The sequence below is a fragment of the Myotis yumanensis genome, unplaced genomic scaffold (genome assembly GCF_028538775.1).
Source record: "Myotis yumanensis isolate MYYU_CA2020_CCGP unplaced genomic scaffold, mMyoYum1.0.hap1 SCAF_17, whole genome shotgun sequence".
Taxonomy (NCBI): Eukaryota; Metazoa; Chordata; class Mammalia; order Chiroptera; family Vespertilionidae; genus Myotis; species Myotis yumanensis.
The window spans coordinates 38,907,258-38,930,841 of NW_027223768.1; the positions used below are offsets into that span (position 1 = coordinate 38,907,258).

At 50.2% G+C, this 23,584-nt stretch overlaps 1 pseudogene; it reads left to right on the plus strand.

The window, feature by feature from the left end:
• Positions 1-13,444: 13,444 nt before the first annotated feature.
• Positions 13,445-14,664, plus strand: LOC138995599 (adiponectin receptor protein 2 pseudogene; annotated as a pseudogene).
• Positions 14,665-23,584: the final 8,920 nt, after the last annotated feature.

Consider the following 23,584-nt stretch of genomic DNA (forward strand, 5'->3'; position numbering starts at 1 on the left):
AGAAACTGAAAGCCACTGTCTCCGAATCTGAACTATTTCAGAAGGTACAAAGTTCATACCTTTCTTTGTTAATCATTGTGGGAAAATTACCTACTATGAACATTAACTGAATATACAAATCTAATGTTAAGGCCAATTTTAAATTCTAAAATTTGAGATTAAAAATTTACCTGGGCCCTGGCCAGCTTGGCTCAGTCATGGAAGCGGTGGGTTTAGTTCCCGGTCAGGGCACATATCCAGGTTGCAGGTTTGATTCCAGGTTGAACACAAATGGGAGGCAACTGATTGATGTTTCTCTCTGGTAGATTTTTTTACATATAAGATACCATGAATCATGCCCTGGCTGGTTTGACTCAGTGGACGGAGCATCAGTCTGTGGACTAAAGGGTCCTGGGTTCGATTCTGGTCAAGGGCACATGCTTGGGTTGTGGGCTTGATCCCCAGTGTGGGGCACGCAAGAGGCAGCCGATCAATGATTCTCTCTCATCATTGATTTTTCTATCTCTCCCTCCCTCTCCTTTCCCCTCTGAAATCAATAAAAACACATTTTAAAAAAGATTCCATGAATCATTAGAAACAACGGTGGGTTCAAGAATTGAATTGATATACAGTGCAGAGTCAGTGCACAGCATAGATTAAGCTGTCAGTTTCTTCACTCACCAGTGACCAGTTTAAAACGCCATCATTCTCATAGCTCCAGGCCATGCAGACCATCCGCAGCGGTTCCCAGCTGCTGCTGGAGAGAGCCGGCCTCTTTGGAAAGAGCCTGGAGAAGGTCTGAACGAGGGGTGAGCGCCCAGAAGAGACAGAGTCGCTATTCTGCTCAAATAAATAAAAATGAGAGAAAAGGCACATCATAAAAAGCTCAGAAGCCAAATTCACTTTCACTCATGCTATCAGAGAGCATCATTAATGCTTTTCACTGACTCACATCTGCATCCATTAAATAAATGTGCAGGGAACACCCATTAAATACAGTGTACTTCAAGAGATACAAGCCCGCATCAAATGAGCTAACGCCCAGGACCCTGCAAGTACAGGGCTGAGGGAGAGATGGCAGTGTGGCACCTATCACCACGGAGAAGCTTTAACTAACGAACCGCGTTCCATCACCCAACAAACAGCAGCATCAACACTGCCTGTGACCCACCCACCCCAGGCCAGCTGTTGTGCTTTAAAGCTGCCTCGGGAACACAGAGATGAGCTAACAGGGGTGAATGGCCCCGCACAACACCTAATCATTAAGGAATTCATCCCGAACATCAGGACAGAACTAGTTCAGGATTCCTGTGACTCAACACAATCCTATCACTTCTTTCTTTATGGAGAAGAAACAGGATAAAACAAGCAAAAGGCAAAAGCCCACTTTTTATCACTCCGTGTGATCACTTACTTTGTAGTATTTACATACGTGCCTTTAATGCTATGGCAAAGTCTATCCCAACAACATAGGCTGAGATGTAAAATCTTTTGTACAAATACTGTTATACTCAGCTCCTTTGCCCATGGATTCTGGGCCATTGAAAGTGTACCCAGACCCATTACTCACCTTACAATGTAGGAAGGTACTTGTGATTACATGCAGGACCGAGGAGGGGAGACTGGATATTTGCTAGAATGATGGACTCCTGCGTGACATGGACATGCTGACCACATCCTGTAAGAGCTCCTACGACCTGCACATTGTCTGGAAATAAGGACATACGTTTCATTCAGAATATATTTTTTGTGCATCTAAAAGCTGTCAGACTGGGCACTAGGGTAGAGCAGTGAACAAAGTGGACACCCTGTGCCTTTGTTCACAGAACTTCAGTCTATCAGAACTACAAATACTGGAACAACCAGCTAGCCATTTGGTTAAAAAAATAAGTTGGAATTCTAATCCACACATCAAAAAATATGGCAGCACTCTGCCCATATGCTTTGAAATTATAGGTAGGGCATGCTTTCTTAATTACTCCTATTCCTTTAAGAGTGTAGTTGTTTACTCAGCACAAAATTATATTAAAAATTCAGAAATTATGTTTCTCTATTCATATATTTGGTTCTATAAATATAATTGCAGTGCTAGGTCATCACATAAAGAACACAAGATTAACTAATATCAGTATAAAAATTCTCGCACTCTTTGAGCTCCCTATCTCTCCTTTTTTAAGACATTGAGTTACTTGTAAAATATTCCATAGGGAGCTCTAGATGTCTAAGTTTTGGCTTGATAGCTCTCTGGCTTGGCTGGTTAACTCATACATCACATCATCAAATAAATTCACAGTCTGTAAGGACAAAGCAGTTATTAATAAGAATAGAAATCACTAGAAAAGGAAAGCTATCTTTTAAAAAAATTCAGATGATTTTTATTTTGCATCAGCAACACCTTTTGGGATATTGTCTAGCTTAACAACTGCACCTAACTAAGTTTAAAATATATACATTATCTATCTATATAAAAGCATAATATGCAAATCAACTGGACGGTGGAACGATCAGTTGGCTATGAGGTGCACTGACCACCAGGGGGTAGATGCTCAATGCAAGAGCTGCCCCCAGCCTGCAGGCCCCTATCTCCCGATCGGAGCCTGCCGGCCAAGCTGTTGGCAGCTGGCAGCCGGGGAAGATTGGCTCTGATCGAGGGCCAGGCCTAGGGACCCTACCCATGCACAAATTTCATGCACCAGGCCTCTAGTGTATATATATAACATATACAGTTGTATGTGAAACAGTTTATTCTTATATCATTATTTATTAATTATTGTATTATTTTCCATATGAAAAATTGTAAACCTACTTTTGCCTCTCCCTGTATATTATATATAGTAATTCTACAGTACAATTTCTCAAGAAAGACCTCAGACAGAAATTGACTTATTTTCCATTTCTGTGGTTTGAATCTAACAACTATTTTTTAAAAATCATTCACAGTTCATTTTTGTGTGAAATAACAAACATAGGTGCTACTCTTTTCATAATAAAAGATGATGTTCTTAGCCAATCAACATGCATATGGACACTTAAAGGGTAGTTTCTGGTAGTGGTAGTGAGTTTGTGCTCAATCTCCTATTCACTTGTATTATAACCAATTTTCCTTTTCAATCAACTCAAAATACAGTTCCTGGGTGAGAGGCACAGTATGTGACCTCAGAATCAAGTATTTTGCCTGTGAAAAGTTAGCCACCTTAGGATAGTAATACTAGGCCCTTTCTCAACAACTTGAATGGCATGCACATTGCAGGAATAGGCACCCGGCAACAGCACAAGGTGACTAAAGAGGACACCATTCCCCACCGGCCTGTTCAATATCCTGTTTTCACATACACAGCCCCTGGCCCTTTCCTGGTGGTCAGAAACAAATTCTAAGAAGCTTGGAGAACCAAGATGGCGGCGTAGGGAGCGGACCTGTGTGTGCTGCTCTCTCACAGCATCATTGAAACTATCAACTATGAAGTAAACAACCGCCACTCAGAACCATGGGGAAGTTGGCCCAGTGGGAGATCTACAACTGGAGGAAAAGAAAGAAGCGCAGTGAGACTGAGTGGGAGCTACGGAGGCACCAAAACCAGAGGTACGACGCAGTCACACGCCACGCGGGCTGCAAATGGATTCTCGGTTTTTTACGAACCCTCGAATCCTCTGGGCTTGCTCGGGGCGGGTCTCTGAGGCCCCAGATCCCACAGGGAGAGGCGGCCACGGCCTTGCAGTGGTCGGAGAGCGAGGGAAGCTCTGATACGCGGCTGCTCGCCGGCACCGAGGGACAAGAAGTCCTGGTGTCCCGGAGAGGCGAGGGGCGCGGAGACGCCGCCATCGCTATTTCCTCCATGCTGGTGACTCCCTGTGACCCCGCCCTACCCTCAGGGCTGTGCCAGAGGCACAAGAGGGAATGACTGTGCTTTTACAAACTCTCAAATCCACTGAGCTGGTTCGGGCGGGTCTCTGAGGCCCCAGGCCCCAAGGCGAGAGACGGCACGGCCTTCCAGCGGTCAGAAAGCGAGGGAGGCTCTGGCGCTCGGCTGCTCGCCGGCACTGGGGGACGCAAAGTCCTGGTGTCCTGGATAGGCAAGGGGCCACTGAGTCTCCGCCCCGGCGACTCCCTGTGATCCCGCCCTACGAAATTTACATTCCCATCTGGGCTGTGCCAGACCCACAAGTAGAAACGCCTTTTCTTCTGCAAACTTTCAAATCCACTGAGCTGGTTCAGGCGGGATCATGAAGCACCAGACCCTACGGGGAGAGGCAGCACGGCCTTGCAGCCATCAGAAAGCGAGGGAGACTCTGTTGCACAGCTGCTCGCCGGCACTGGGGGACACAAAGCCCTGGCAGAGAGTCAAGGGGCCGCGGAGACTCAGCCAGTGCTATTTGCTCCGCCATGGCGACTCCCTGAGTCTCAGCCTTAATCAATTTACATCCCCATCCAAGCTGTGCCAGGTGCACAAAAAGACCCACCTGCGCTTTTGCAGCCTATCCCAACAAATTGCAGACTTCAACTGCTCGCAGCCATGAGAGACACACTCAAGAAGCAGACCCAGGAGAACCAGGATGGCGGCATAAGGAAGAGACCTGTGCGTGCTACCTCGCACAACAACATCGAAACTACCAAATATCAGACAAACACCTATCATACAGAACCATGGGAAACTTGGCCCAGTGGAAGCTCTACAACTGGAAGGAGAGAAAGAACATTGAGACTGAGTAGGATGTGACACCAAGTACAGAGCCCAACCCAACAAACTGCAGATTTCAACTCCTCGCATAGAAAGAAGCGCATAGAGACTGAGTAGGATGTGCTGAAGCACCAAGTACAGAGCCCATCCCAGCAGGCTGCAGATTTCAGCTCCTTGCATCTGTGAGGGACGCAATTGGGGGGCAGAGTCGGGTCCGGGGCCGGCCAGGGCTGGGCTTGACTCGGCCGGCACTGTGGAACTGCTGTACCAGCAAGCGCACAAACATGCCCACTGGTCCCAGTCTCTGGTGGGGCGCTGCGGGACAGCAGACAGGCAGTCTGTGCACTTGGTGGAGGGCAGGAGCGCTGGATGTGCAACCACCAGGAACGCCTGGAGATTTTGTCTAGGGGGGAGCCGCCGGCATGGGACAGAAGGCCAAACTTCCTGTTTCCCCGGTAAGGCTGGGATGGCCCCGGTGAGGTTGAAACGGTCCCGGTGTGGTAGGGACGACCCCGGTCAGGTCGAAACGGCCCCGGTGTGGTAGGGACGACCCCGGCGAGGTTGAAACAGCCCCCGTGAGGTAGGGACGACCCCAGTCAGGTCGAAACAGCCCCGGTGTGGTAGGGACAACCCCGGTGAGGTTGAAACGGCCCCCGTGAGGTAGGGACGACCCCAGTCAGGTCGAAACGGCCCCGGTGTGGTAGGGACGACCCCGGTGAGGTTGAAACGGCCCCCGTGAGGTAGGGACGACCCCAGTCAGGTCGAAACGGCCCCGGCGTGGTAGGGACAACCCCAGTCAGGTTGAAACGGCCCCCGTGAGGTAGGGACGACCCCGGTGAGGTTGAAACAGCCCCCGTGAGGTAGGGACGACCCCAGTCAGGTCAAAACGGCCCCGGCGTGGTAGGGACAACCCCGGTCAGGTTGAAACAGCCCCGGTGTGGTAGGGACAACCCCGGTGAGGTTGAAACAGCCCCCGTGAGGTAGGGACGACCCCAGTCAGGTCGAAACGGCCCCGGTGTGGTAGGGACAACCCCGGTGAGGTTGAAACAGCCCCCGTGAGGTAGGGACGACCCCAGTCAGGTCGAAACGGCCCCGGCGTGGTAGGGACAACCCCGGTGAGGTTGAAACGGCCCCCGTGAGGTAGGGACGACCCCAGTCAGGTCGAAACGGCCCCGGTGTGGTAGGGACGACCCCGGTGAGGTTGAAACAGCCCCCGTGAGGTAGGGACGACCCCAGTCAGGTCGAAACGGCCCCGGCGTGGTAGGGACAACCCCAGTCAGGTTGAAACGGCCCCCGTGAGGTAGGGACGACCCCGGTGAGGTTGAAACAGCCCCCGTGAGGTAGGGACGACCCCAGTCAGGTCGAAACGGCCCCGGCGTGGTAGGGACAACCCCGGTCAGGTTGAAACAGCCCCGGTGTGGTAGGGACAACCCCGGTGAGGTTGAAACAGCCCCCGTGAGGTAGGGACGACCCCAGTCAGGTCGAAACGGCCCCGGCGTGGTAGGGACAACCCCGGTGAGGTTGAAACGGCCCCCGTGAGGTAGGGACGACCCCAGTCAGGTCGAAACGGCCCCGGTGTGGTAGGGACGACCCCGGTGAGGTTGAAACAGCCCCCGTGAGGTAGGGACGACCCCAGTCAGGTCGAAACGGCCCCGGCGTGGTAGGGACAACCCCAGTCAGGTTGAAACGGCCCCCGTGAGGTAGGGACGACCCCGGTGAGGTTGAAACGGCCCCGGCGTGATAGGGACAACCCCGGTCAGGTTGAAACGGCCCCCGTGAGGTAGGGACAACCCCAGTCAGGTTGAAATGGCCCCGGTGTGGTAGGGACAACCCCAGTCAGGTTGAAACGGCCCCCGCGAGGTAGGGACGACCCCAGTCAGGTCGAAACGGCCCCGGCGTGATAGGGACAACCCCGGTCAGGTTGAAACGGCCCCCGTGAGGTAGGGACAACCCCAGTCAGGTTGAAATGGCCCCGGTGTGGTAGGGACAACTCCGGTCAGGTTGAAACAGCCCCGGTGTGGTAGGGACAACCCCGGTGAGGTTGAAACGGCCCCCGTGAGGTAGGGACGACCCCAGTCAGGTCGAAACGGCCCCAGTGTGGTAGGGACGACCCCGGTGAGGTTGAAACAGCCCCCGTGAGGTAGGGACGACCCCAGTCAGGTCGAAACGGCCCCGGCGTGGTAGGGACAACCCCGGTGAGGTTGAAACGGCCCCCGTGAGGTAGGGACGACCCCAGTCAGGTCGAAACGGCCCCGGTGTGGTAGGGACGACCCCGGTGAGGTTGAAACAGCCCCCGTGAGGTAGGGACGACCCCGGTGAGGTTGAAACAGCCCCCGTGAGGTAGGGACGACCCCAGTCAGGTCGAAACGGCCCCGGCGTGGTAGGGACAACCCCAGTCAGGTTGAAACGGCCCCCGTGAGGTAGGGACGACCCCGGTGAGGTTGAAACAGCCCCCGTGAGGTAGGGACGACCCCAGCCAGGTCGAAACGGCCCCGGCGTGGTAGGGACAACCCCGGTCAGGTTGAAACAGCCCCGGTGTGGTAGGGACAACCCCGGTGAGGTTGAAACAGCCCCCGTGAGGTAGGGACGACCCCAGTCAGGTCGAAACGGCCCCGGTGTGGTAGGGACGACCCCGGTGAGGTTGAAACAGCCCCCGTGAGGTAGGGACGACCCCAGTCAGGTCGAAACGGCCCCGGCGTGGTAGGGACAACCCCGGTGAGGTTGAAACGGCCCCCGTGAGGTAGGGACGACCCCAGTCAGGTCGAAACGGCCCCGGTGTGGTAGGGACGACCCCGGTGAGGTTGAATCAGCCCCCGTGAGGTAGGGACGACCCCAGTCAGGTCGAAACGGCCCCCGTGAGGTAGGGACGACCCCAGTCATGTTGAAACGGCCCCCGTGAGGTAGGGACGACCCCGGTGAGGTTGAAACAGCCCCCGCGAGGTAGGGACGACCCCAGTCAGGTCGAAACGGCCCCGGCGTGGTAGGGACAACCCCGGTCAGGTTGAAACGGCCCCCGTGAGGTAGGGACAACCCCAGTCAGGTTGAAATGGCCCCGGTGTGGTAGGGACAACTCCGGTCAGGTTGAAACAGCCCCGGTGTGGTAGGGACAACCCCGGTGAGGTTGAAACGGCCCCCGTGAGGTAGGGACGACCCCAGTCAGGTCGAAACGGCCCCGGTGTGGTAGGGACGACCCCGGTGAGGTTGAAACAGCCCCCGTGAGGTAGGGACGACCCCAGTCAGGTCGAAACGGCCCCGGCGTGGTAGGGACAACCCCGGTGAGGTTGAAACGGCCCCCGTGAGGTAGGGACGACCCCAGTCAGGTCGAAACGGCCCCGGTGTGGTAGGGACGACCCCGGTGAGGTTGAAACAGCCCCCGTGAGGTAGGGACGACCCCAGTCAGGTCGAAACGGCCCCGGCGTGGTAGGGACAACCCCAGTCAGGTTGAAACGGCCCCCGTGAGGTAGGGACGACCCCGGTGAGGTTGAAACAGCCCCCGTGAGGTAGGGACGACCCCAGTCAGGTCGAAACGGCCCCGGCGTGGTAGGGACAACCCCGGTCAGGTTGAAACAGCCCCGGTGTGGTAGGGACAACCCCGGTGAGGTTGAAACAGCCCCCGTGAGGTAGGGACGACCCCAGTCAGGTCGAAACGGCCCCGGTGTGGTAGGGACGACCCCGGTGAGGTTGAAACAGCCCCCGTGAGGTAGGGACGACCCCAGTCAGGTCAAAACGGCCCCGGCGTGGTAGGGACAACCCCGGTGAGGTTGAAACGGCCCCCGTGAGGTAGGGACGACCCCAGTCAGGTCGAAACGGCCCCGGTGTGGTAGGGACGACCCCGGTGAGGTTGAAACGGCCCCCGTGAGGTAGGGACGACCCCAGTCAGGTCGAAACGGCCCCGGCGTGGTAGGGACAACCCCAGTCAGGTTGAAACGGCCCCCGTGAGGTAGGGACGACCCCAGTCAGGTCGAAACGGCCCCGGTGTGGTAGGGACGACCCCGGTCAGGTTGAAACGGCCCCCGTGAGGTAGGGACGACCCCAGTCAGGTTGAAACGGCCCCGGTGTGGTAGGGACGACCCCGGTGAGGTTGAAACAGCCCCCGTGAGGTAGGGACGACCCCAGTCAGGTCGAAACGGCCCCGGCGTGGTAGGGACAACCCCGGTGAGGTTGAAACGGCCCCCGTGAGGTAGGGACGACCCCAGTCAGGTCGAAACGGCCCCGGTGTGGTAGGGACGACCCCGGTGAGGTTGAAACGGCCCCCGTGAGGTAGGGACGACCCCAGTCAGGTCGAAACGGCCCCGGCGTGGTAGGGACAACCCCAGTCAGGTTGAAACGGCCCCCGTGAGGTAGGGACGACCCCAGTGAGGTTGAAACAGCCCCCGCGAGGTAGGGACGACCCCAGTCAGGTCGAAACGGCCCCGGCGTGGTAGGGACAACCCCGGTGAGGTTGAAACGGCCCCCGTGAGGTAGGGACGACCCCGGTGAGGTTGAAACGGCCCTGGTGAGGCTCCGACGGCCCTGGTGAGGTTGAGACTGCTCCAGTGAGGCTGGGACAAATAAAGGGGACCAGTATGGACTGATGAACAGGTGTAGATACAGAAGCAGAGCAACATTGAACAGAATGTTAAACTACAATGGGGAGCCTGGGGAGGGTTGCGGGGGGGATTAAGAGACCAACTGAAGGACCTATATGCATGCATATAAGATTAACCAATGGACACAAGACACGGGACGGGGGGGGGCGGGGGGTAGGGGCCGAGGGAATGTCATGGGGGGGCAAAAGGAGACATATGTAACACTCTTTGTAATACTTTAAGAAATAAAAATTTTTATACAAAAAAAAAAAAAATAAATAAAATAAAAATTGGATAAAAAAAAAAAAAAAAAAAAAAAAAAAAAAAAAAAATTCTAAGAAGCTTTTTATGTAAAAAGCTTTATTGTGTATTTAGAGAATAACCGAGTGAATGTGAGTAAAAGAAATTCTGATGGTTATCTGCCTCAAAGCTAAACTTAGAAAAAATCCATTCCAATAAGAGAATAAGTTACGTTAAGTATGTTTCATTTTGGTACCAAAGTACCTTTACTTCTCTCAATTTAAAAAAAATGACTGCTTTTCAGAGAAAAAGTATATCATACATCTAAAAAGTAATAATATAGTCTCTAAATATGTTTTCTCTAAGTTATTTCATTTTTCCAGTATTCCAGCCTTTTTTTTTTATCCTGACTTCATTTTTATTTATTTATCTTTATTGTTGAACCTAAGATTTCTTTAATAAACCTTGGGTACATTTCTCTAGCCAGTGGTTCTCAACCTTCTGGCCCTTAAAATACAGTTCCTCATGTTGTGACCCAACCATAAAATTATTTTCGTTGCTACTTCATAACTGTAATGTTGCTACTGTTATGAATCATAACATAAATATCTGATATGCAGGATGGTCTTAGGCGACCCCTGTGAAAGGGTCGTTTGACCGTCAAATGGGTCGCGACCCACAGGTTGAGAAAGGCTGCTCTAGGCAATGCTATATAATAATCTTATCTAATAAAAGGATAATATGCAAATTAACCATCACTCTGTCACAAAGATGGTGGCATCCATAGCCACAAGATGGCGGTGCCCAGTCCTCTCAGCCCCGCCATAATCCCCCAGTCCCGGGGGGTGGGGGGGGTGGCCGCTGAGAGCGGGCAGTGTGAGTGGCCTGGCGGGATGCTTGCTTCGTCGCTGTGGTGACAAGGCAATCTTTCTATGCCCGGCTGTGGAGGGCCTCTGGCCAGTCAGGGTGCGGAACGCTTGGTGTCCTTGCAGGCCAGGCTGAGGGACCCTCTCCACCCCCACCCCCCTCCCCGGCACCCCCATGCACGAATTTCATGCACTGGGCCTCTAGTCTATACTAATAAAAGGATAATATGCTAATTAAACCAGACATCTTCCAGACATCCTTCTGATGTCCTTCCGGACAAAGCCACTGTGGCAGGGGTTGAGGCAGAGGCTGTTAGGGGCGATTAGGCTGGCAGGGGAGAGCAGTTAGGAGGATCAGGATGGTAGGCAGAGGTGGTTAGGGGCAATCAGGCAGGCATGGGTCCCAGATTGGAGAGGGTGCAGGCCAGGCTGAGGGACCCGACCCCCCACAACTGTGCACAAATTTTGAGCACTGGGCCTCTAGTCCTATATAATAAAAGCGTAATATGTTAAGTGTCTGAATAATCAATCGACTATTCGGTCGACTGCTAGACCCGTCGCTATGATACACACTGACCACCAGGTGGCAGACGCTCCAACCAACAGGTAGGTTAGCTTGCTGCTGCAGTGCGGTCCAGCTGATTTGGACTGGGCCAGAGGGCCAGGCACTCCCTGGAGCCCTCCTGCAGCCCCTCCCTGGCCTGCTGGCCCCCATCGCTCTGATCAGGACTGGGCGAGATGGCCCCAATTGCCAGCCAGGCCAAGGGACCCCACCCGTGCATGAACGCGTGCACCGGGCCTCTAGTTACTAATAAACTCTGCAGAGAAGACACAACAAAGGGACTTGCTAACTTCATCACCCACCCAATTTTCATTTAATATCATTAAAGTACAAGAGTACTTAAAACTAACTACAGATAATTTAAATTCACTTAGTCAAGGCTTCGTATTATCTGAAAATATAATAGTTTTTCATCAACGAATTATTCTAATACCACCATATTCTTATGAGATATTTTTTATTACTTTATTTGTATGACAAATATGTTTGATACTTTTTTAAAAAGGCACAATTAAGAATGATCTAAAACAGAGGTTGGACTTGAACAGCCTTTATTTTGTAACCTGTATGCTGATTAAGATAATAGTACTGTGTCTTTGGCAACATTTATGAAAAGAAAGTCTGTTCCAATGTCAGGTGGTTCATATGAGGTCAAAAATTTTCTACAATGATTTTCAAAACTTCTATAAAGCAAAATAGTAACACATTGTGTAGGAATGTTACCATATTTTTCCACGTATAAGACGCTATTTTTTTTCTAAAATCATTAGACTGAAAATCGGGCATCTTATACACGGAAGTTAACGAAGGAGGGAGCCATGCGGGTGCGTACCGCATCAAACAAGCTTCCTCCAATGATGAACCTTATTGTTACTGACATCAGCTGATGCCGTAATTGGAGAGTGTGCAGATGTAACAGGAACCGGAGCGTTCTCAGCATACAAAGATGTCAAAAAATAGATAGATGCCGGTCAGCAACTGTCTTACTCTGCAAAACTCAAACTGCATGTAGCAATCAGCTGTGCCAAAGAGCGTGAAAACAGCTGCAGAGAGACCATTTGGACCTCCTCCCACTGAATGTGTGGTCAGAGAAGGGAGAAAACAACAAGAACTACTTTTTTTTTATTGCTAAAAGTATTACAAAGGGTATTACATATGTGTCTTCGCCCCCCCCCCCCCCCCCCACATCCCGCTCCCCCTGCCCTTTACAATCCCCTGGCCTCCGTTACCCCCCAGTGTCTTATGTCCATTAGTTATGCTCATATGCATGCATAGAAGTCCTTCGGTTGATCTCTTACCCCCCTCCCTCCTGCCCCCCAACCCTCCCTGGCCTTCCCACTGCAGTTTAACAATCAGTTTGAGGCAGCTCTGCTTCTGTATCTATTATTGTTCAAAAGTTTGTAATGGTCTTTATTATCCATGAATGAGTGAGATCGTGTGGTATTTTTCCTTCATTGACTGGCTTATTTCACTTAGCATAATGCTCTCCAGTTCCATCCATGCTGTTTCAAATGGTAAGAGTTCCTTCTTTTTTTTACAGCAGCATAGTATTCCATCGTGTAGATGTACCACCACAGTTTTCTAATCCATTCATCTACTGATGGGCACTTAGGCTGTTTCCAGATCTTAGCTATGGTGAATTGTGCTGCTATGAACATATGGGTGCACATATCCTTTCTGATTAAGAACAACTTCTTAAGGTGCCAAAAAAGAAGAAGGCCTTAAGAGGAAAACCAGCAAAACGTTTAAAATATTGATTTCTTAATTTTGGGTTGGAAAAGTGGGGGGTGACTTATACATGGAAAAATATGGTAAGTCATGTCAGCCAACAAAGGTCATTGCTCTTTCCAAATGGGAGAATATGTAAACACAACCAACAGAAAACATTGTACAGTTTCAAACGCCATAACCTATTAAGAGAAACTGTTATGTAACTGCCAGAAGCTGGTCCATCCTTGCTGCTTGACACAGTCACTGCAGGAAAGAAACATCTGCACAGCATATGTTTCAAGGGACCTGGCATTATAGAGCATATTGTTCTTAATATGTTTTCTCTCCTTAGCGCCATGTGTTTTAACCAAGGTCACCTCTCCGAGAAAGGTTGTTTCCCCAGGTGGGGATTTTTCCCTGAGTTTAGGGAGGGGATACAACCCCTTAACTAAGTGCCAGGCGGGCAGTTAATCACTTTAACTACAAACAATCACGCTTAAGCTACATAATCTTTACACCCTGGAATGGAGATAAGAAACACCCTAACCTTTGCAATAGAAATTGACAGGATTAAAATCGACTGGTATAAATACAGATGTAACAAGACAATAAACATCAAATCCTAACCAGAACTTGGCTGGAGATCCTGGCTAGAGATCCTGGCTAGGCTGCTGATCAACTGAAGGCTGTCTCCGTGCCATTCCTTCTTCGCTGACTCCGTCCACACCTTTGGGGACCCCTGGACCTCTGGCGCCTGAACAGGGACCCTTAGGGTCAACACACTGTCCTGAGAGTCCACCCTCCCAAGAAGAAGGGACAGAAAGAAAGCTCTCTTTGTAAGAAAGCCTTGTGTATCCCATGAACCAGACAGCGAAAACCGGATTGGAGTACATCAGGACTCCAGAGCTAGAAATACGGCTCAGAAAAGGACTCCAACTTGATGGTACAAGGAGAGGTGATAATGACAATCACCAAGGAGATTTGGAGCCTGTTTTAGAGGCATCTGTTCTTTCTACCCATCGTAAAAGCTCTGAGGAACGTGAGCGTAATGATGAAGCTTCTCAGGAAGAGGAGGGGTTTGTGGGCATGTCCTCTCTCTTACAAGCCCATCATGCTGTGGAAAGAATGGAGGAGTTTGTTTGCAAGGTTTGGGAAGGTGGATGGCGAGTAATCCCTCACGATGTCCTACCAGACTGGCTCAAGGATATGATTACCTGTTACATGGACACCGGCCCCCTATGCCTTCTTTCCGGGCCTGTTTTCAGAGCATTTTCAGAATACACACAGAGACAGGCAACATCTGGACACATCTCTTAGGTTGTGTATTCTTCCTGTGCCTGGGGATCTTTTATATGTTTCGCCCAAACATCTTCTTTGTGGCCCCTCTGCAAGAAAAGGTGGTCTTCGGGTTTTTCTTCTTGGGGGCCATTCTCCGCCTTTCTTTTTCATGGCTCTTGCACACAGTCTACTGCCACTCAGAAGGGGTCTCCCGACTCTTCTCTAAACTGGATTACTCTGGTATTGCTCTTCTGATTATGGGAAGTTTTGTTCCTTGGCTTTATTATTCGTTCTACTGTAACCCACAAGCTTGCTTCATCTACTTGATTATCATCTGTGTGCTGGGCATCGCAACCATTATAGTCTCCCAGTGGGACATGTTTGCCACCCCCCAGTATCGAGGAGTACGAGCAGGAGTGTTTTTGGCACTTGGCCTGAGTGGAATCATTCCTGCCTTGCACTATATCATCTTGGAGGGGTTCCCGAAGGCTGCCACCACAGGACAGATGGGCTGGTTGATGCTGATGGCCAGTCTCTATATCACGGGGGCTGCCCTGTATGCTGCCCGCATTCCCGAACGCTTCTTTCCTGGCAAGTGTGACATCTGGTTTCACTCTCATCAGTTCTTCCACATCTTTGTGGTTGCTGGCGCTTACGTTCACTTCCATGGAGTCTCAAACCTCCAGGAGTTCCGCTTCATGAACGGCGGAGGCTGCAGTGAAGAGGATGCACTGTGACACCTGCAGTAACCAGCGCTGGGACCCTGAACCAGGGCCTGCTGCACCTGCAGGCTTTTCCCTTCCTGCATGTAACTGAAATAATAGCAAAATAAAGGGGAGAATATGTCCAGCAATTGAGGACATGATTGAGGACACTTAATGGATGTGGGTGCCTTACTGCATAGGATCTGCGAATGATTCCTAGAGATTATTTAAAAACCATAAAAAAATGTCTACAGTATTTTGAAATTAAACAAAAATACATGGTTGGATATACCCTGCATTTGAGAAGTATAAATGAAAAGCAAGTAAATTTTGATATACAGTGGAGCCTGGGTTCTCTAACTGAATTCATCCTGGTAGCCGGTTGGAAAAGTGATTTGCTCAAAACTGAATCATATTTCTCCCATTAGAAATAATGTAAATTGAATGAATACCTTCAGACCCTCAAATGATTCTCTGTTCTGACGTTTCTTATAAACACAGTACAGGTCTCATGTACTGTTTAATTTATAAATAAACACTTCTTAAATTGATCCAATCACCCCTACTGTCCTTAAATATTTTTTGTACGAAGGTGTCTTGGAAATGCTATCACTGGCTCTTGTTTATCTAATTAACAACCAGTTTGTCTGCCTTTTCAATTGCCTGTCATTGTTGTTTTTGTGAGCACTTTCACACCCTTAGCAACTTCAGCACTCTTTATTACTTTTTTTTTTTAACTCCTCGCCCAAGGACATTTTCTCATTGGTTTTTGGAGAGAGTGGAAGAGAGAGGAAAGGAGAGAAAGAAACCTGGATGTGAGAGAAACACATTGATTGGTTGTCTCCTGCATATGCCACCACCAGGGCCAAGGCAGGGGAGGAGCCTTGAACCAAGGTGGGTGCCCTTGAATAGAATGAAGTCTGACAACCCTTAGGTCTGTAGGCTGATGCTCTACCCATTGAGCCAAACTGGATAGGGCTCAACAATAAAGATTTTAAAAAAAAGTGAGTACGGCCCTGACCGGTTTGGCTCAGTGGATAGAGCATAGGCCTGCAGACTGGCGGGGGCGGGGGGGGGGGGGGGGAGGGTGGTCTCAGGTTCAGTTCTGGTCAAGGGCATGTACCTTGGTTGGAGGCACACCAGAGGAGGCAGCTGATTGATGTTTCTCTCTCATCGATGTTCCTAACTCTATCCCTCTCCCTTCCTCTCTGTAAAAAAATCAATAAAAGATTTTTTTTTTTAAAAGAATGAGGTAACAGACTGTTGAATTAGTCATGGAAAAAAAAAAAAAGAAAAAGAAAAAGATGTGGCCTAAGTCAGGATAGTTGTAAAAAAAAAAAATGTGAGTAGGTAAGTAGGTAAATAACTGGTGTTGAGAGGATCAAGAGAGAATAGCCAGGGGGCGAATGAGATCATGCATCTTAACATGGTTAATCCTTTTTGGCCTCAAGAATGCACTGAAAATCCTCTTACCCAGGTTCACCCCTCCTCCATGGGGGATGAGCCAATAGACTTTGGTGGGCGTGGTTAATAACTAGAGCCTTCTAATGGAGTATTATATACCAGGGTCAGGTTAGGGCTCATGCAGTCCTGTGCCTCGCTGTGTGGAGAGATCCTTGTGGGTTCGGGAGGCCAGAGTGAGGAACTAATCGGTATTTTGTGAAGAGACGAAGGCAGAGCGGTTGCTGCAGCGTTGCTGACCTCGAGCAGTAGTCGGCTTCTCCACTTAGAACCCAGGAGTAGGAGATTCAGAATCGAATCTCTTCTCCCTTTTCCCACCAGTTTTGGCTTTGTGAGGAACCTTAATCATGGCCAGCAAGGTTACCTTTAAATACAGTTCCTCATGTTATGACCCAACCATAAAATTATTTTCGTTGCTACTTCATAACTGTAATGTTGCTACTGTTATGAATCGTAACATAAATATCTGATACACAGGATGGTCTTAGGCAACCCCTGTGAAAGGGTCGTTCGACCGTCAAATGGGTCTCGACCCACAGGTTGAGAAAGGCTGCTCTAGGCAATGCTGTATAATAATCCTATCTAATAAAAGGATAATATGCAAATCAACCATCACTCTGTCACAAAGATGGTTGCATCCATAGCCACAAGATGGCGGTGCCCAGTCCTCTCAGCCCCGTCATAATCCCCCAGTCCCGGGGGGGGGGGGGGGGGGGGTGGCCGCTGAGAGCGGGCAGTGTGAGCAGCCTGGCGGGATGCTTGCTTTGTCGCTGTGGTTGAGTATGTATAATTAACACTCAAGATAAAAAATAATTATGTTACTTAAAAAATTAGACCCCAACAGGCAACATGGATTAAAAATTATAAACTAACTAGAGGCCCAATGCAAACGGGCTTAGCGCTCGCAGCCCCGGCTTTGTCCGAAGGTCATACAGATGGTTGTTTGACTGTTCAGTCTGTTGTTCGGCTGTTCAGCCTAATTAGCATATTAGCTCTTTATTATATAGGCTATTCCACAACCATTCTAACTCAAGATAAATGTAAACTCTACAGTTCAGTCTTTACTCTCTACCTTCCCTCCTGGCTAAATAAGTAAATCACATCAAGTAAGAGCGATGAAGACAGAGATGAGCAAGTCAACTTTTTCCAAATGACAAACGTGTCATCACCTAAATAATCCACTGGATTTAAGCAGGAGCCTGTAAGTTATGTGTCACATGGTCTAACCATGATTTAACTGGCATATAAAGCTTACACTGTGCTAGTACATACATTAGTAAACAGAACATGTTTGCTAGCTATTAAAACTGGAATTTAAAACAAGAAAAAAGAATCTCCCATAACCCCACCACACTAGTAAGATTTTTCGTCTGAAACTTAGTGCTGCACATATATTTTTTACAGCAGCATTCAAAATGAGGTATAGTCATTAACTTATTTGAGTCTGGTAGGATAGAATTTGCCCTATGGAAAAATTTCAACAAAGCTGAAAAATAAATCTAGCCTCTTCAAAAATTAAACGTGTTATGATTATGAAGGCAAGCAGGTTAAGATGAGAATCATATGTAAAGTACAAAACATGAAAATAATTATGTTCCAGTGATGGAACTGTGGATTTATTGCAAACTTTAATTTGTTGAAAATTGTGTTGAAAAGAAATATCGTCTAATGAGACAGGCATTTAAAAAACGTATTTTTAGCCCTTTACGCAATGCTTAGTATGTGCCAGGCACTGTTCTAGGTGCTGGGATAACACGGTGAAAAAAACAACCCTTGCTTTTATAAACTTTATAGTGCTGTGTGTGCAAGTGAAAAATAAACAATGCTGTCCATGATAAAGTACTCTTTAGAAAACCAAACAGGACAAAAAGTATTGCTGGCTGGGTTTGGGGGAACCACCTAAAATTGAGGGCTCTGCAAAGGTCCCAAGTGAGGTGACATTTGAGGCAAGACTTTTATAATGAACTGCACAAGAGGCTGAGGGACCAGCAGGCATGGAGACCAGGCCTGAAGTTTCCCACCTTTGTGGATGGAATGTAGTGAGCCACGCAGGAGCAAAGGGCAAGGTCTAGACCAGTGGTCGGCAAACTCATTAGTCAACAGAGCCAAATATCAACAATACAACGATTGAAATTTCTTTTGAGAGCCAAATTTTTTAAATTTAAACTATATAGGTAGGTACATTGTTATTAACTGAATTAGGGTATTCCTAAGGCTTAGGAAGAGCTACACTCAAGGGGCCAAAGAGCCGCATGTGGCTTGCGAGCCGCAGTTTGCCAACCACGGGTCTAAACCACATGGGGCCTTGAAGGAAAGTTTAGATTTTATTTCTAACTAGAGGCCTGGTGCATGAAATTCATGCAGGAGTTGGGAGGGGGGGGGGGGGTAAGGGAGTTGCTCAACCCCGCCTGAACCCTCTCCAATCTGGGATCCCTCTCACAATCCAGAACCACTGGCTCCTAACCGCTCAACTGCCTGCTGCCTGATGGCCTTAACTGCCTAATTGCTCTCTCCTGCCGGCCTAATCCCTCTAACTGCCCAACTGCTCTCCCCTGCTGGCCTGATCCCCCAAACTGCACTCCCCTCCTAGCCTGACTCCTTTAACTGCCTATCTGCTCTCCCCTCCTGGCCTGATCCCCCTAACTGCCTAACTGCTCTCCCCTGCTGGCCTGATCCCCCTAACTGCCTAACTGCTCTCCCCTCCTGGCCTGATCCCCCTAACTGCTCTCCCCTCCTGGCCTGATCCCCCTAACTGCCTATCTGCACTTCCCTCCTGGCCTGATCCCCCTAAATGCCTATCTGCTCTCCCCTCCTGGCCTGATCCCCCTGTCTTTCTGCTCTCCCTTCCTCTCCACACCCTTCAGACCCTCAGTGCAGGCATGCTGAGAGCTCTCCACTGGGGCCCCGCCCCTGTCCTGATTGGTTGTTACATGATGGGGTCCTGGACAATTTGAATATTCCTCTATTATTAGTATAGATTTTTTAAGAAGCCATTGGGGGAGGGTGTGTGTGTGTGTGTGGGGGGGGGATATAAAAAGGAAATGACATGCTCTATCTTTCACTCTATTTTGGAGCATCCAATTCTATAATAATAAAAGTGTAATATGCTAATTAGACCAGACGCCCTTCCAGATGACCTTCCAGATGAAGCCCAGGCTGTGAGGGAAGCCCAGGTCCCAGGTGCCTGCTGGTGGCTGGAGGGAAGCCCGAGTCCCGGGTGCCAGAGGGAAGCCAGGGGAAGGAAGGACTACTCTTGCATGAGTCATGCACTGGGCTTCTAGTGGATTATAAGAGGACACTAGAGGCCCAGTGCACAAAAATTTGTGCACTCGGGGGGCAGGTCCCTCAGCCCAGCCTGTGCCCTCTCGCAGTCTGGGACCTCTCAGGGGATGACCACCTGGGGGATCGGGCCTAAGCTGGTAGTCAGACATACCTCTGGCAGCCCAGGAGCCCTCGGGGGATGTCCACTTGCCAGCGGGGAGCAGGCCTAAGCTGCAGTTGGACATCCTTAGTGCTGCTGAGGAGGTGGGAGAGGCTCCCACCACCACCGCTGTATTGGCGGCCATTAGCCTGGCTTGTGGCTGAGCAGAGCTCCGCCTGTGGGAGCGCACTGACCACCAGTGGGCAGCTCCTGCATTGAGCATCTGCCCTCGGTGGTCAGTGTGTGTCATAGTGACCAGTCATTCCCAGTCGTTCTGCTGTTAGGGTCAATTTGCATATTACCCTTTTATTATATAGGAGTGCCTGGCCAGCCTGGGTGAGGGGCTGATGGCTGTTTGCAGGCTGGCCACAACCCCCAGCCACCCAAGCTCCCAGTGGAGGCTGGCTGGAAGCAGGTATCTGGGATTTATTTGTCTTCTATCATTGAAACTTTGTTGCCATGAGGGGAGGCCTCAGCTGGCTCAGGGCTGGCGGGAAGCTTGGCTTCCTCCATCGCCTGGGCAACCAAGCCTCCTGCTTGCTCCAGCTCTGAGGCTGCCGGCCTCCATCTTGGTTGGGTTAATTTGCATATAGTCACTCTGATTGGCTGGTGGGCGTGGCTTAGGGCATAGCAAAGGTATGGTCAATTAGCATCTTTGTTTTTTATTAGTGTAGATGAGGAAACTATTAGAAATAGTCCAGGTGAGAGCTGATGGGAGTTTGAAATAAAGTGGTAGCAACTGGGAATGGAGATATGTGGATTCAAGATACAGCTTGAAGTCAGAGACAACAGAACTTGCTGATTGGATGGATGTGTGAATCCAAGGTCTGTGAAACCATTTACAGTTAAGGCCTCACCCAACATTGTTGATAGGTTCTGTGACTTAAAGCAACACTTGGTGTAATGAAACCAATTTTTCCATAGGCTAATTGATATAAATAAGAGTTAAGTTCCTATTTCATAATGAAACGACTTTGAACAAAATTGTTATTTGAGTCCTAGCCGGTTTGGCTCAGTGGATAGAGCGTCAGCCTGTGGACCAAAGGGTCCTGGGTTTGATTCTGGTAAAGGGCACAGACCTCTGTTGCAGGCTCCTCCCTGCCCGGGCGCTGGCCAGGCCTTGTGCAGGAGGCAACCAATCCATGCATTTTTCTCACATCGGTATTTCTGTCTTTCTTGCTCTCTAAAAAGCAATGGAAAAATATCCTCGTGTGAAGATTTAAAAAAAAAATTGTTATTCGAGGATCTGCTGTATTTCCATGAAGTAACTGGGGTAAGAACAAGGTTGGGTCCTTGTGAATGTGGTGTGAGATGAAAACCAGGTGGGAATGTGGACTTTCAATAACTGAAGTCCCCTGTGCGTTTGCGGAGAGGAACCAGTTCCTTCTCTGTTGCTCCAAAGCCTGCCACCCTGCCTGATACACACATGTGAGGGACCCAGAACGTGTTTTCAGAAGGAGAGCTATTGTTTCCCAAGTCGAAATCCTTGAGGATGGGTTCCACATCTGCACAAGGACTAAAAAGGCTCTGGTACCCGGTGGGAATGTGCTCACGGCCAGACGGAGGACTTCCACGGGACGGTCAGATCTGCGTTCGGCTTTAACTGTAAAACCTATTCGCGCGGTGTTGAGACTCTCAAACGAAGGTCATTTTTTCTTTTAAGTGTGGTTTTATGTTGAAAGTGAGCTAAAAGGCATAAAAATAAAAAAAAAGTTACCTTCTAACATGAGAGCTGGGACTCCAGGCACATTCACAAACACAAAGGCACGAGACCTCTGAAGGATGGTGTGCCCCGGGACCGCGGGCACCCAGTCACTCAGCCCAGCAGATGGACCGGAAACAAAGTCAACAACGCCTGACCCAGCAGCACAGGGCAGGGGGCAGGGAGGGTGGGGAAGGCATATCAACACCTTTTACAGGAGGGAGGGGAAGCATGTCAACACCTTTCACAGACTGGCCCCGCGGGGAGGGAGGGGAAGCATGTCAACACCTTTCACAGACTGGGCCCCATGCAGAACCGCGCCCGTGTCCTTTAGTTCTCACAACGAGGGGGAAGGCTCGTTCACACCCACCACCCACCTCCGCGGGAACAGTTCAGTGTCTCTCCTTCTCACCCAGCTCAGCCGGGGCTCGCCTTACAGCTCAGGCCCGGTCCTTGCTGGCCCGCTCTCCGTGCACAAGTATTTACACTTGATTGCACGTGACGAGTACAAAAACCTCCAAGGCGCAGGGGATGGACTGAAACGCCGCTTCCACGGGGCGGGCACCTCGGCGAGCCCCGCAGTCCCAGAGGCAGGCATGCCCGGCTCCTGGACACAGGACCCCCGCTGGCCCTCCCTCCCTCGCTGCTCCATCTCTCTCCATCGGAGAACCGAGGGTCAGGCCGCGGAGCACAGCACGCGCCGGTGGGGCGCGACCGGCCGCGGGGAAAGGTCGGCACCTGCCCGCACGCCTCTCGGGTGCCAGCGACAGCGGGAGGCGGAGGAGCCGAGGCAGGACAGCGCGCAGCTCCGGGGCACGGCTCCCCGGCCAGCGCTTCAGGCCTCCAAGCTCCCGAGGCTGCCTCCGCCCAGCGGCCACTTCAAACAGCCCCGCCACCGGGAGACCTGAAACGAGCCGCCCCGACAAGCCTTGTGCGCGCTCCACCTGCGCCAGGACCATAGGGAGGGAGCGGGCTGCATTCCTTCTGAGCTCGGGCTCCAGGCCGGCTGGGGAAAACCGGGCTGGTCTGGCCCGCGGAGGACTCGACTCACTGGTGCGCGGGGTTAGCCCGCACTACCGGGCCGCATGTCGGGCTTCTCCTCCCCAGCTGGGAGCTTGGCGGGCTGCGGGCATCCCCAGGTCTGGGTCTCAGTAAATGTTACCTTGAATTGCTTTGGGGAGGCGAAGGCCGGAGGTCCCCAGATTTCATCCCTGGGTCCCTGTGGTCTTTGAGATTGCACATCTGGCGTGGGGCTGAACCCAGGACCTGCAGCGGGTACAAAGGGGCACGTTCCTGTCCATTAACCTTGTGACCCTACTTTGTACATCTTGTGTAACGGGGATGGAGACCCTGCCTGCCAGAACTGTGCCGCCCGCAGCGGGTCTAGCACCACAGATACCGACAAGGGTCTCAGTCAAGCTGCCTCCACTTGTACGGGCCTCTCCAAACCTTCAGTGCCCTTATTTTGTGTTTGTTCTGCCACCAAACTAACCTTTACTGATGACTCCAAAATCACCCATCCCATTTGGGCAGGGCTGCTGGTCTCCACTGAGTGTCCGGAGGTCACGTGGATGAGCCTGCACAAGTTCCCACAGGGCTGCACATTTACCCAAATGAACTCTGGCCTGGTGAGGCGGCTCAGTGGTTGAGCGTGGACTTATGAACCAGGAGGTCATGGTTGGTTCGACTCTCAGTCAGGGACATGCCTGGGTTGCAGACTGGACCCCCAGTGTGGGGTGTGCAATGATTCCCTCTCATCATTGATGTTTCACACTCTCTCCCTCTCCATTCCTCGCTCTCTAAAATAAAATTAAAAAACCCCCCCACATATTTTAACAAAAACAAAAACAAACAAACAAACAAAACTTGGGATTCCTGTTACTTGAAACAGGAACAGACACAGACAACCAAGAGTTAGGCTTGTCATTTCCTGCCCCAATAATTTGGACTTCATACATTTTCTAGTTATTGCTACTGTTCTTTTATGTTTTTACTCTTCATTCTCTAATCCAGCTGTTGACCTTTGAGGGGTTGTGTTTCCAAATCTCTTTATCCCCCTCACAACTTTTATTTAAAAAGCAACTTGCTGTATGGGGTAGGGAGAGGGGCCAGAGTTACTATTTAATATTAAATTTCAAAGAAATGTGTCATTTTGCTTTTTAATAACAATTTTATTTATCTCCCCCCCCCCCCCTCTCCAGAGTTAAACTGAAAGAAAAGCAAATACCTCTAAAAAGTCATTTGGAAACATCTCTAAATATATATAACTGTGTATAAGCTCCTAAAGAAAAATTGACCCAAATGAAACTACTTTGAATAACAGAGACAGGTTTATAACTGAGATAGGTTTATGTCAGTGTCATCAATTCTATTCAGAAGCGGAGGAGTCTCCCTTTGAATTGAAGGGTTGTGCTAGG